Source organism: Ochotona princeps, chromosome 13 (genome assembly GCF_030435755.1).
Source record: "Ochotona princeps isolate mOchPri1 chromosome 13, mOchPri1.hap1, whole genome shotgun sequence".
Taxonomy (NCBI): Eukaryota; Metazoa; Chordata; class Mammalia; order Lagomorpha; family Ochotonidae; genus Ochotona; species Ochotona princeps.
The window spans coordinates 32,854,968-32,869,327 of NC_080844.1; the positions used below are offsets into that span (position 1 = coordinate 32,854,968).

At 54.0% G+C, this 14,360-nt stretch overlaps 1 protein-coding gene across 5 annotated transcripts in view; it reads left to right on the plus strand.

Annotated features, from left to right (window-relative positions):
* CDH23 (cadherin related 23) overlaps window positions 1–14,360 on the plus strand; it is a 375,667-nt gene that overhangs the window by 17,198 nt on the left and 344,109 nt on the right. The window contains exon 1 of one of the 5 annotated variants that reach the window (XM_058671238.1): window positions 4,656–5,058. The exons of the other annotated variants lie outside the window; for them this stretch is intronic. The gene's annotated coding sequence lies outside the window, so the exon portion shown is untranslated. Of the gene's footprint in view, window positions 1–4,655; window positions 5,059–14,360 lie in introns of those variants that run through there. 5 annotated transcript variants of the gene reach the window in all.

Genomic DNA, 14,360 nt, shown 5'->3' on the forward strand with positions numbered 1-14,360 from the left:
TTGTCTTCTTCATTTTGGAGAGGGTGGGAGGGCTCACTGCTGCAATGTAGACTCCCAGTCGCATTGCTGGACAATCTCTGCATGGTCCACACCACGGAAGGTTCTCCTCATGGTTGCTGGTAACAGAGATGCCCTGTGCCAACCAGGGGAAGAACATGACTGTTCTAGTTACCTAAGGGGTTGGGGGCTGCAGAATCCACCAGAGGGCTGAAGGACAGGCCCAGACAGCAACGAGAACTAAGGGAGACTGGTAGCAGACAACATGACCCAAGACTGGGACTTTGCATATTATTTTCTCATTGGTCCTTACTCAGTTCTAAACTTTGTGACTCTCCTCAAGGCTCAGTCAAGCGCAGCTTCTGATTGGCCAGCCTGGGTCATGGGGCATGTCCAAGAGGCAGAAGGCAGGACCAGGGACCACCAACCACTTTAGCAGCAGGGCCTGGTAAAACATGCAGGTGCCACAGTATGTTGGGGAGCATCCCCTACTGGCTGATGCGGTGTCCTGGACAGTAAGCATCTCTGGGGATCCCCAGGGTAGCCCCATCCCTCTGGTGCTGCGCTGCAGGGTGGAGGGAGACCCCAGTGCTGGGAGAGGGGTGGGTGCTCTCTAAGAAAAGGGAGCAGGAAGAACATAGAGCATGGTAAATGGATAACAGTTCTGACACAGTTTGAGGAATGGGAAACCCCATGAAGACAGAAAAGCTAGAATGCCAGTGCTTAATCTCTTGGAGACAGCAGCCTAAAATGTGTAAGATGGAGTTGCTGCTGGCTTAGGGAACAGAGGCCGAGTATTTTTCCCAGCTTGGAGCCTCGTGCAAACACCGACACCTGCCTTCTGTTGTATCCTTTACAGATTAGAGCGTTTTTCACCCTCCCCTCCCCCATATACAGTTCCTGGAGAGGGTCCAGATGCATGCCCACAGGCCTTGGCATATGCTGTGCCCTCCACAGGGGACACCCTTCCACTTTGGCTTCTGTGACTAACCTCTTGGTTACCATGCCTGTACCATGTATAACCTGGCCCTCATGTTCCCTGTCCAGGCAGCCTTCATGGACTCAACCTCCTGGAGAATGAATCCCCCATGTCCAGTCCGTCCCTTCTCCCCATCCCCTCCTCACTTTGCCACACTTAGTTTGCCAGATTGTAACTGATTTGTTTGCCTGCTTCTCTTGTGGACTGGGAGTGCCTCAGAAAAGGCTGGATGTTTGCAGGAATGTGCATCCCCAGGGAGTAAGCCCCTCACTTGTCTCCCCACCCTGCTCCCACCTCACCCCCCCTCCCTGCAGGCTGTGATTTCTAAGCTTCTGGGTCAGCTGGCCTGGGAGCTGGTAGGTGTACCTGGTGGGAGATACACAGAGGAGGGAGAGGCCAGGACTTTAATTCACATTCTACCAAGTCCCCTCTGTGACTTTGGCTCCCATAAAATGGGGTCCCCAGGAGTTCCTACTGCCTGAACCTTCTCTGGCAGAGCCTGCCTCCTCCTCTGGTCTCTCCAGCCCAGGGTGGTGGCATCTAGAACTTTGGATTATTGCACTATTTCACTTGAATTCTCATCACCCCCACCCCATCACCATGTTCAGGCCCTTCTTGAAATGCACACCATGTCACACTCTCAGAGTGGACTGTGAGTGGTGCACCCCAACTCCCACCCTAGCACCTGGCCCAGTGGAGGCACAGAGTGGGTCCTTTGCAAGTGCTTGTGGGATCAGGTGGTTGCCAGAGAGGCTCTGGGGACAGAAGCATGGTGCCTAGGTCAGGGGAGGGGGCACACTCCTAGAGCTCAAAGCTGCTTGTTCCCAAAATGGCTGCAGCCAGAGGAGGCATGAGTACAGACAGTGAACTCTTAAAAAGAGGCTTAAGGGCAGGAGACACTTTGGTATTTTACCTTTATGAATGAGGAATAGGAAGCCAAGAGAGGCCAGTGTCCAGCAGTGTAGCCACCCAGCTAAGAACCATCCAGAACTCGGAGCCTGGGACTCCCAGCCCACTACCCTGTCTGAATGCCATAACCATTATAGACCCTGAGACCATCGCTGCCCTCGTCTGTCCAGTGGCCTGCCTGGCATCCCCATTCAGCCACTCCACCTGTCCCAAGGGAGCACCTGCTCATCTCACTCGCAGGGGTCCCTCCAGACATCCTCATCTCAGAACACAGCTCCCTGTCTGTCTGCTCCCACAAGCCAGGAGCTTAGGGGCTTCTTGATGTGACCTCCTCCTTATGTGGAACCCCTTTCTCTCCTGACCCTACAGATTTGTACCTCCTGAATGCCACCTCTGCCACCACTTCCTGTTTCTGTTCCTGGCCATCATGTACCTGGATGGGTACAGCAGCTATAGAATTGGGAGCTCTGGCAGGGCAGGAATTTTAACGCGTAGGGGGAGGGGTATGGGTCACAGCTAAAATGTGCAGATTCACAGGGTGAGCTCAGTTGGTAAAGGGCCAGCCAGCAGATCTTTCCAGTCTCTGACCTGAGTCTGGAGATGTGAAGCTGTCTGGTAGGCAGGTCTGTGTTGTACTAAGCTTTCACCATAGCCCCTGGGTGAGACCCAGATCTCTTGTGGGTAACCAGTTGCTGAGCCTGGTCAGAATTGGATGAGCATATTAGCTTTTCATCACTAAAATACCTGAGAGAAGTAATTTCCAAAGGCTTATGGTTTAGGAGTTCACTGTGCAGGACTGGGTGGCCCCATTAGCCTGGCATCTGATGAGGGTGGTCGATGGTGACGTATGTGGTGAGGGAGGGTCACTCCACGTGATCACCAGGGTCCCCAATTCTCTGGTGTGTGTGTGTGTGTGTGTAGGGGGAAGCACACTTATGTATCTTGAGTTAGTTTCTCTTTACAGAGCCCCCGAAAAGCCAATCAAGTGTTACCACTTGGCAGGGCCTCACCCTCAGGCGTTGACTGGGTGAAGGTCCATCCTTAATCTGATGATTAAGACACTGGGGTGCAAACCCTCAAGGCACGAGCCTTTGGTTGACACCCAAACTATCACATACACCACAACGACCAGTAAATACCTTTAACTGAAGCCTCTTCTGGTGATCTGTGGCCCCCCACCCCTGCCACCTGCTCAGGATCCCTCACTCTCAGGATAAAGATCAACGCCCTGCTGAAGACCCAGGTGCCCTGCACAGTCTGGTCCCTGCCCCACAGATGTGTCACGCTCCCTGTGTGTGCTCCCCGCACTCATCTTGCGCCTTCCCAACTCGAGGTGGGGGGAGGGGGGTTTGCACCTGCTGCTTTTCCTGTGTAAAATGCTGTTTATTACTCATCCTTCTGGTCTAAACTCAGTCACCTCCTCCAGGAGGTCCTCCTCGATCCCCCAGGCCAGTGACCACTACTGCACTCTGTCTCCTGCTATTGATTCTGGCTGTGATTGTAGCCTGTCCAGTGTGTTCTATTGACTAATGTCTGCTGTCTTCATTGGAGGAATCCCAGGAGCCCCAAGGGCCAAGCCCATCTGGTCCCTAACCCATGCTTCCAGAATCTGAAACTTAGCACACTGCTGATTGAGAATTAATACATGATTGATGGATGGTGAGGAACTGCAGCTTTTGAACCACATCAGGTCACAGTTCTAGCTCTGACTCCACCCCAGGGCCAAGCCACCAACGGCTGGAGCCTCTTCCCTCATCATCAGCACAGAAAGGCACTGGAACACATGCAGCCCAAAGCCTGGCTCCAGGCAGCAACTGTCAGGGGGCTGACCTGGGTGGATGACAGGTCCAGAAGGCCTGTCAGGTGAGCCAGCGTTAAAAAGAGCATGTTGAGCCTGGGAATGTGGAGATCAAGGACAGGGAGCAGCCCTCTGCGCTCACCTGAATACAACCTCTCCGGGTCCAGCAGTCCTGAGGATCCGCATCCTGTGGATGTGCGGCTGTGGGTACCGTGTTGTGTGCCGTGGAGTGGCACAAAATGAACGACAGAGAACCACGGTGCAGGACTCCGTCGAAGGGTCTTTGGCAAGGGGCTCTTCCAGTCCGGGGTCTCCCCTTTGCAATCACTTGGGGGCTGCATTTTGTGCTCAGGTGATGCAGGGGCACGGGTGGGAACCCAGGAGAGTGCGCCGCAGAAGGCAGCTGGTGGGCGTGAAGCACACAGGCCAAGCGGCCCCAGGGACAACGAAAGGGACCGCTTGGCGACTCTGGAGCAGAGAGGGGGCGCTTAAAGCCAACAGATGGCGCGGGTTCATCTAGGCGCAGCGCCCGCTCGCTAGCTCGCTTCCCGGGAGTGTTTCCTCGCTTGGCCCTAGGCGAGTAACAACCCGTTGCCGGTGGCAGGCCGGCCGGCTCCCACGGCTCCCTGCTTCCCTCTGTGGGACTGCGGGCGGCCCGGCGGGGCGCGGTTCCGGCACGCACCTGGAGTAGCCTCTGCGGGCTTCCTCCCAGCCCCTTTGGGGGAAATCGTTGAGTTGCCACAGCAGCCGATGCCATGACATCGGTGGAGGAAGGCTTTGCCAGCACTGAAATATTCATGTTCTGAGCGCCCAGCTGGGCTCCGTGCCGCTCCCGGGGGTCCGGGTGGGGCCGGGGCGGGAGCCGGGGGTCGCGGCAGCCGCGGTGGGCAGAGGCCAGGCGGCGGGCGGGGGCGGCGTCAGGAGGCGGGGTCTGGGTGGCGGGGGCCGAGCGGGGCGGAGGAAGCGAGGGAAAGTTGACCGCGGACTTGAGCGGCAGCAGCTGCAGCAGCAAAGCCGAGAGAGGGGCGCGCGACGAGCAGGATGCTCTGCCCCAGGACACGTCCCATGAAGGCCGAGTGCTGAGCCGGCCAGGGCGAGGCGGGGCGTCCCGGCTCCTGGCATGGAGCGAGCGGGTGCGGAGCCTCGGGACGTTTTTGGAACGCCACGGGCTCGCCCGAAGTTGTGAGAGGCGAGCGGCGAGCGGGCGGCCCGTCCACGGGGACCCCAGAGCGGCTAGTGCGCAGCGGATGAGTCTTCGCACCGGCGGCGGCGAGACGCGGTGGTGGTCCGGGTCCGAGCAGGCGGCCCACTGGGGTCGATTCGGCGGAGAACAGAGCCTGAGGCGCGGCGCGGCGCCGCTCCACACACGCACACGGTATCCGCACACCGCCCTTCCCTTCTCTCTTCCCTCGCCTTCCGCGCACGGGGAAAGTTGAAGCCTCGGGGTCGCGACCACAACCCTGGAGCCACTTGTCCCCGGCTTGGCGGTTGCCTGCGGCGGGCTCTCCGGGGGCCAGCTCTATCTATCCGGGACTTCTGGTCCCAGCCCTGCGTCCTACTTCCCGCTCGGAGCCTGTGGCCAGACGTGCGGCAACTTTGTTTCCCCGGGAACTCGCGTTCCCTCGGTGTTGGCCTTTGAAAGACGCTCTCGTAGTCCTGTCCGCGTTCCTGGGAGCTTGAGCCTGCCGGCACTTTACTCCCCGGGCCTCTGAGAGGGTGCAGCCTGGGGAGGGTCTTAGGGGTGAAGAGGGCGTTGCGATTCAGTCCCTTTCCCTTTTGAGCTTTGGTTCTCGTTTGGACTACGGAGGTGGGGTGGGGCACACCCCCATGGCTGGGTGGGCAGCAGCTGTGCTAGTGGGACCGAAAGTCACGTAGCTTTCCCCCTCTCCCTTCACTACACCCGCGGGAGACCCCCAGGGACTCCTGCAGTCTCCCCAGTCCCATTTGGCTGTGGGAAAACGCGCCCCTCGCGGAGCTGGGAGCTTCGTGTGGTCAACGCGTGGCTTCTCCAGCCACGAGGCTGGTCTGCTACCGGTAGTGCTGCCCATCCCTAACATCTCACACTCGGGAGCGCTAGCCTTTCATCTCCGTGTCTCCCTGTCTCTCTGGCAGGTGAGGCCAGAAGGCATTCAGAGACCGACCTTGTGTCTCACAGGGTTGTGGCGGGACCAGCCCGCGGGCACCCATTGCCTTGCTTTTCCGGAACTGGCGCCTAGGGCTGCTGCCTTGGCCGTGCATAGGTCCCCTGCCTTTCCCACCGCCCACTACCAACAGCCCGACTGCAGCCCCAGTCCCTGCCTGGATGCTGTCAGCCGCACATTGGGAGGACGTTGGCCTGTCCAGAATGGTAACGACTCCCACCCCCAGCGACAATTCAGGAAGTGGAGCTGCTACCTCTGCCTAGGGTACTTTGCCCTCTGCTTCCAGTGCCTGAGCAGGTGCCCCCAACCCAATTGGGGTTTTGAAATGAGCTGGAGAAGTCCTCAGGCAGTGGTTGGGTTGGGTGGGAATAGACCCTTGCACAGAGGAACATTTTGTGTGTGTGCGTGTGTGACAGAGAGAGAGAGAGAGAGAGAGAGAGAGAGAGAGAGAGAGAGAAAGAGAGAATGAATGAATGAATGGGCTTGAAGCGCCAGTGAGGGCCAAGTGCTAGGTGTGGATGAGTCAGCCAGCGGTCGGTCAGTGAGCTGGCCCGGAGTTAAGGCTTGGTTCATGGTGCAGGGGTAGTCGCACTGCAGTCAACACCTGCAGGGGCGAGGCGGGGAGGTGAGGGTGGGGGAGAACAGATGTCAGTCTGCAGAGCAGGCGGGCTTGAGCAGGAGCCCCCAGGCTGGGGGATTAGCATTGCCTGGTGCTATTGCCTATAGCTGAGGATGGTATGAAGGCAGGGTGTTGTGTGGCAAAGAAAGTAGCCGTGGGCTGGAGAGGTGGCACTACAGAAGTGGGTGGTGTGAATGGGGAGGCTCTGGCTGGTGCTGGGCAACAGCGTCAGGGATAGGAGCTAGAGCTGTCCTGCTGGGCTTGTCCACACTGCTGCCCAGGTGTACCTGATTGTGGGCAGCAGAATCTGCACATCTGCCTCCTGAGGGCCTGGGTGGAGGGGGACAGTGGTAGAGGATTTTTGTTTTCTCCCATGCAGTTCCCCGCCCAGCTTTCTGCGGCGTATGAGACTCATTCCTTTGAGGTAAATGTTAAAAGGAGCCTCTTGGAATGTCTGAAACATGTACTCTTCTAGAAAACGAGGGTTTTCTGGAACCTGGTTTCCCCTGCATGTGGTCCGTGCACAAGTAGCATCAACATTGTGCAGGAGCTGGTCAGAAATGCCAAGTCCTGGGCCCCTCCCCAGATCTTCAGAATCTGAGTTTGTGTGGGATTAGTTCATTGAGGGATGTGTGCACTCTGGCTCACAGTACCTTCTAGGGGATCAACTTTTCTTTTTTTGTTTTAAGACTTATTTTTATTGGAAAGTCAGATTTACAGAGAGGAGAGACAGAGAGAAAGATCTTCCATCCACTGGTTTACCCCCCAAGTAGCTCCAACGGTCAGTACTGAGCCAATCCAAAACCAGGAGCCAGGAGCCTCTTCCAGGTCTCCCATGTAGGTGCAGGGTCCCAAGGTTTTGGGCCACCCTCAACTGCTTTCCTAGGCCACAAGCAAGGAGCTGGAAGGGAAGTGGAACAGCTGGCATACAAACCACTGTCCATATGAGATCCCGGGCATGCAAGGCATGGACTTTAGCCACGAGTCTGCCACGCCAGACCCAAGTCTGTCTTTTTAAAAAGTTTTTTTGGGGGGGAGGTGGGCAGATGCTGGCATCGTGGCATAGTAGGCAAAACCGCAGCCTGTAATACCTGCATCCTATATAGGAACCAGTTCAAGTACTGGCGATTCCACTTCTGATCCAACTTCCTGATATATGCCTGATATATGCTGTGGTAGATGACCCCAGTCCTTGGGCCTCTGCATGATGGGAGACCCGCAAGAAGCTCCTGGCTTCTGTCTGGCCCCCAGCCCTGGCTGTTGTCTTTCTCTATAATAAGTAAAAATTCTAAAAAGGAAAAAAAGTTTAATTTTACCTGTTCAAATTCAGAAAGAATGAGAATCTCTTTCATCTACCTATTCACTCTTTAAATGCCTGCGACAGCTGGGGCTGAACCAGGTTAGTGCCAGAAGCCTGAAACTCCAGCCAGATCTCCCCTGTAGGTGGCAAGGGCCCCAGTACTTGTACCATTTTCTGCTTCCAGGATTCATTAGGAAGAAGCTTGGGTAGAAGCAGGGTAACTGGGACTTGAGCCGGCCACTCTGAGACAAGCCATGGCCCTGGTATGGTGCCCTGGAGTGAGATTCCATTCTTCCTCAAGAGGGAGAGAGTGCATAATGGATGAAAAGAGGCCTGGAGTGGCTTTCCCGAGAGGGTTGGGGGGTGCATTGTGCCCTGAGCGTGGGGTGGGACTGTTCCCTACTAATGTGGCAAGGGTGTCTGTTTTTGAGGTCCCTTAAGTAGACTCAGTGTCAGCTTAGTTTTCTGTGATGTGCAAACGTTGCTGTGAGCTTCCCGGGGCCAGGAGGAGGTGGGGCCGGGATCAGGTCTCCATAAGCTAGGGATGCAGAGCTGACTTCTAGGATGCCTGGAGTGGGGCAGGGTGGGGGGGATGGCATAGAGCACCTCTCCTCTCTGTGCCCCACTCACAAGGCTGGAAGTGCTCCTTGATGACACCCCCAGGCTGCCTCCAAGCTCAGAGAGGGGAAGGGTGGTGTCAAGGTTCCACCGCATCCCAACCCCACACATCCCTTTCCATTGCTGTGGGGAGGCCCCCCGCTCTCTAAGCAGCAAAGATGATGTTGAAGTGTGATGGCATGTCACTTTCCTGCCTCCTGGAGGGGCATCAGTGAGGGTGAGACTGTCCAGGTTGGCCTGAGAGCCAGGCATCTGCAGGACAGAGGGAGAGGTTTGGGTTGGAGGCGTGATGGGGCCAGCAGGTACAAGGTCACTGTGCAGGCCCACAGGACCAGCCCTGCAGGGGGATTCTCTGTGCCCCCTCAGCCAGCCTCCTGGTTAGGAAGTGGGCACTTGGCCTGGCACATGGTGGAGGGAAGGGGCTGTGCAAGGACTGGTCTGGCCCTGTTAGGGAACCCTGTGGGGGATGCTTCTGTGGTTCTTTCATCCATTTGAAAATTTCTGAGTGCAAATGTGTACAGGTTGATGAAAGTTTTGCTGTGTCCTTAGCCCTCGGGTTTTTAAAAACTTCATGTCTTAATGCATAAAAATGGTCTTAAAAATCAACTTAATTGACTTTGAACTCACTGGTTTCAAATTCAATTGCTGTTCTGTTTGTAAAAAAAAAAAAAGTGCTTTGTTTTATTTGGAGCCTCGATTTGGGTTCCCAAGAGCCATGGGCAAGGCCGTTTTTCCATAATAGGTAAGCAGGGCCATTGAGCTGGGCCCTGTTAGAAGCTTGTCTGGGAGAAGTGGGGATGGGGTTAGATTTTTTTAAAACACAATATAAATTAGATTTAGTTCAAGGGGTCATGGGAAGATTGGTTTTTAAGACTTATTTATCTGAAAATCAGAGAGAGATCTTTCATCTGCTGTCTGTTTGGGCTGTGGCCAGGTGATGCTGTGTTCTCTAGCCTTGTGTTTAAGGGACCAATACACGCCGAGCATTAGCTGCACCTGTAACCAATTCTAACCTTTTGAGAAGCAGTTTCACTATAGGCAGCTGAGCAAAGGCCGCGCCCCACCCCACCCCAGTCCATGCTGCACTCGGCTCCAGGCGTGTACCTTTGGAGAAGTGTCAAACTTGCATGCAGGGGGTTTGAGGACAAAGGAATAAAGCAGGGCCAGCTGTGAGTAGTAGGGAATAGTGGGGACTGTGGAGAACGGCAGAGCAACAGGTGTCATAAAAAGGATGCGACCATAAGCAGAACTCGCTTGTGGAGTTGAAGTTGGAATAAGGATTATGACTGGGGATGAATGACTGGGGCACAGGGGGTATAGCTTGTTCTGAGTATCTGCAGCCATGGTGAATGATATTTTTGCAAAAGAGCCAATTCAGAAAGCATGAGAACAGGCCTTGTCTGGATTCAGTATGGAAATAACTGTATCCCATGGGGCAGAAAGATGCACCTGCATGCCCACCTTATGGATGAGAAGGGCATCCTTGAGAAACTGATTGTTTAAGAAGGAGCCGTGTGGAGACAGCTTTTCGGGTTTCACTGGGAAATGTGATCCAGGTGGGGAGGAGGAATTGGGTGGACTGTGCAGCTCTGCATCAGTGTATGTTTGGTTGGGGTGCCTAGGCTTCGGGGATCTGTGCAGCAGAAGTCTGCATGGCTCAGTGTTGGGGGAGCTGCAGGCTGTGTTGTGGACTGGAAGCAGCGGGCTCTGGCTTAGTCCTCTCTTTTACACAGAATCCAGCCCCAGGTGAGGGTGGGTCATTCTCACCCTGGCTCTCCACCTTCCTGGGTTTTGTAATGCATCTTGGAGTCTCTATAAGGCAACATTTTGGGTGATTGGGTATTCATGCAAAGCACAGTGATGGCTTGTAGTTCGTCCCTTTAACATAGGTTAGGCACATCCTGGTCTAGCAAAGAGGTGAGGCGGCCCCTTATTTTCAGTACTTGAGGATCTATCCATTCCTAAGCTGAGTTTTGCCTACAGGTAGGGTGTGTGTGTATGTGTGTGTGTATGTGTGTATGTGTGTGTTTGCTGTCATGGCGTTTTTTTTCCCTTTGGGAAATAATTACTGATAACATTTTCATAAAATCTAGCAGCTTCACACAAAATTGTAGAATTCTGGCCACTTGCAGTCTGTGTGCTCAACGGCTGGGATATGGGCTGTGATCAGTTGCACCTGCCCTTTGCGTGGTTACCATCCTCCAGTGGAGGGCTCTGTGGACAGAGCATCTCTGGCACCTGTTGCTTCACCCCAGGCCACCTTGTGTTATTCCAGAGACACTCTTCTGCCATACATACCTAGCCTGCAGCCCCCCTGCCCTCTTTTAGATTTCAAGGGAGCCTGTAAGCTATACTTCTCCACAGTCCCTGCCCTTCCCTCTTGTCTCACATTTGTGTTACCTTCTGGCTCCTGTACCCATTTGAGTGTGTAATCTCTGCTGAAGGGCTGCAGGAGTTAGTAGGCAAACAGCCAGTTCTGCCAAATTACAGACAGGGAAACTGAGATCTGTGCTGGCAGGGGGGTTGGGGGCTTGTTCAAGACCTTTGGAGGAAGCTGGGCCTGGAGTGTGACCCCTGAAGTCATATCCCAGCTCCGCCCACCTTCATCAGCTTGAGGAGGGCACCAGGGCCTTTATCTCCCAGACCCAATGGATTTAGCCCTGCAATCAGGCCTCCTGGTGTGTCCGCTGGATGATCAGCCTGGGAGGGAGAGAGGGGGGATTCTCACCCGGCCTGCTTCCTCTGCGGGCTGGCCGTGTCCCTCCTCCACAGGCTGTTAGCAGCGTGGCCTCCTCCTTAAAGGCCGCACTGCATTTGGAGAGGGTCTGAGATGCCATTTGTGACAAGGGCCCTGCGCGCCACCTTGATTGTGTCTGTTCTGAACCAAGGCTGTAATTTGGGAGCCAGTGAAAGCCAGGAAGGGAGGAGGGCAGGGAGGAAGGAAGAGGGAAGAGAGAAAACAAAAGGAGCAATTGGCTTTCCCAGGCTGGGGTTAGGGGGTGCTGGATGGGTCCCTCTGAGGGGCACCCTTCTGCTCTGCACATTGCTGTTCCTTGCTACCTCCTGCTCTAGGCTGCCTGGGACATGGTTCTCTTCCTGCACCCTGTGTCTGCTCTGCTCTGAGCCATCCCTGGCCTGGCTGCAGGTGCATCGTGCCCACCTGTCCTGGGCTGGAATTGCTCAAGTCATCTCCAAGGGACCAGGGTGACCAGATGTCTAGGCCACGCCTTTCTCTGTCTCTCCCCTGGGGCCTTGGGCCTGGTGTTAGAGGAGGAGGCTGCTGCTGGAAAGCTGGCACACCCCAGGCAGCGGCTCTGGGGACAGGGACAGGTTTGCTGTCACTGAGGTGCTTCATTCAGCCGTTTGGGCCCACCATATTGATTGTTGCCCCTGCCTGTGGCTGGGGGTTCCTGCTGAGAGTGCACAGAGGTGCTCCTGTGCACCCCGGTCAGATCCGAGGAAACCTCCTGAAGTTCAAGGAAATTAGACTTAAGAGAGGTTTATTTTGATGCAAGGAAATGGTAAATGCAGGCATACAGAAGGTTTTGAGCAAGCTAATGAAAAATGTATCCAACAAAAACATGAGCAGGTTTCAGATTTCTTTGCCCCCAAATGGACAAAAAAATATTTTTTTTAAATTGGAAAGTCAGATTTTACAGAGAGAAGGAGAGACAGAGATAAAGATCTTCCATTCGCTGATTTGCTTCGCAAGTGGCCACAGTGGCCAGAGCTGAGATCTGAAGCCAGGAACAACTTCTAGGTCTCCCATGCTGTGCAGGGTCCCAAGACCCTGGGCCGTCCTTGACTGCTTTCCCAGGCTATAAGCAGGGAGCTGGAAGGAAAGTGGAGCATCCGGGACAAGAACTGGCACCCATATGGAATTCAGGCACATGCAAGGTGAAGACTCTAACCACTAGGCTACCATGCCACACCCCAAAATAAGCAACTCCCAATTACATTTCCATGAGCTTTTTGAAGAAGCATTATATATACATATGAGTATATATATATATATATATATATATAGAGAGAGAGAGAGAGAGAGAGAGAGAGAGAGAGAGAGAGAGAGGAAACATCATGCTGATAATGTGTCACTTTAAATTTCCCAGTAGCCACCTTAAAAATCTTGAGGCAGGGAAATTATTATTTCGAATTTCACTCTTTTGAAAGGTAGAAAGAGAGAGCAAGCCTCACGCACTGGTTCACTCCCCCAGATGCTTGCAACAGGCAGGGGGGAGTCAGGTTGAAGCTGAGAGCCAGGAGCTCAGTCTGGGTCTCCCAGGTGGGTGGTGGGATCCCATTGGCTTGTGTGGTCACTGCCACCCTCCAGGGTCAGCACACTGGCAGGAAGGTAGACTTGAACCCAGGCAATATGTTATGAGACATGGGATAGGGGCATCTTTGCCAGTCCAGTGAGATTATTTTTGATAATCACCTTTATCTACCAGAATGTATCCCTTTTTTATTGGAAAGGCAGATTCACAGAGAGAAGAGACAGAGAAAGATCTTCTGTCCGCTGGTTCACTCCCCAAACAGGCACTATAGCTAGAGCTGAGGTGTTATGTAGCCAGGAGCCAAAAGCCAGGGCCAGGAGCTTACTCTGGGTCTCCCACACACCTATTGGCTCTCAAGGCCTTGGGTCATCCTCAACTGCTTTCCCAGGCCACAGGCAGGGAACTGAATGGGAATTTGGAGCAGCCAGGATACAAAGAAATGCCCATATGGGATCTTGGCACTTGCATGGGAAGGATTAGCCAATTGAGCCATCCTGTTGGCCCCCTAAATATTATTTCAACCTGTAATTGATAGAACTCATCATTAGTGTTTGGAGGTTGTTTCTAGTGTGTTCTTTGCCGGATCTGCTGGGTGTTTTGCATTTATAGTGCCTCTCAGTGTGGACTCACGCATGCTGCTGTGTGGTCCTGCATTGGTGTATCTCCGTGTAAGCACATCCCCATTTCCAATGCTAAGCAGCCTGGTGGGGGAATCTGCACTAACTACACATGGGCGGAAAATTGAGGGGCCTGGAACTGCGGAGAAAACAGGATGAGGATGTTGTTGGAGGTGGAGTCTGTGCCCCTGGATTTGAGAAGTGGGTATGGAGGACTCAGATGCCATTGAACAGGGGACAGCATGTGCCTCCTGCACAGAAGACCATGGATCCCTGCAAATGGACAGTGCAGGTATGGGGTCCAGCAACATTTTAGAAAGGTTTTTTTTTTTTTTTCTGATGTTACTTGGTTGGAGTGTCCCAGCATGGTGTGAGATACGTGGGAAATCAAGGAAGTTGGGGTGTGTCTTGGAGCATTTGGGATCCTGGGATGCCTGACAGTCTCCCCTTCTGGACTTGGGGTGGGGAGGGGGTCTTGGGCTTGGTACAAGTTCCTCACCCTGGACTGATGACCTGGGGCCGGGTAGCTACAAATCTCTGCTGTCTGGGTTTCTCTGCTTGATCCCACCAGGGTGAACACTCGGGCACCTCCAGGGCACAGGTTCCTTGCTGGTGCAGGCACTGACCAGCTATACCTATTCTCCCTGCCTGACCTGACACTTTGGTGTTTTCAAAAAGATTCAGAAGTCTAGATTTAAAGAAAAAGCAAATCAACAATTAAAATGTTAGCAACTACTTTAAATATTAAAAGTGCTACAAGATCAGTTGTCCATTTGGAACTAGTTCCTGAGCCTTCTGTGTGTGCTGAGGGCTGTCCTAGGCTCCAGGGTCCTTTGAGGATCCCTTCCCTTGGGCGTGTATATCACACAGGGAACCCTTCAGCCAACTCCCTGCCAATTTGTTTTTATTTTTGTTAAAGATTTATTTTATTTTTTTATTGCAAAGTTAGCTATACAGAGAGGAGGAGAGACAGAGAGGAAGATCTTTTCGTCCAATGATTCACTCCCGAAGCAACCTCAACGGGTGGAGCTGTGCTGATCTGAAGCCAGGAGCCAGAAGCTTCTTCTGGGTCTTCCACACAGGTGCAGGATCCTAAGGCTTTGGGCCA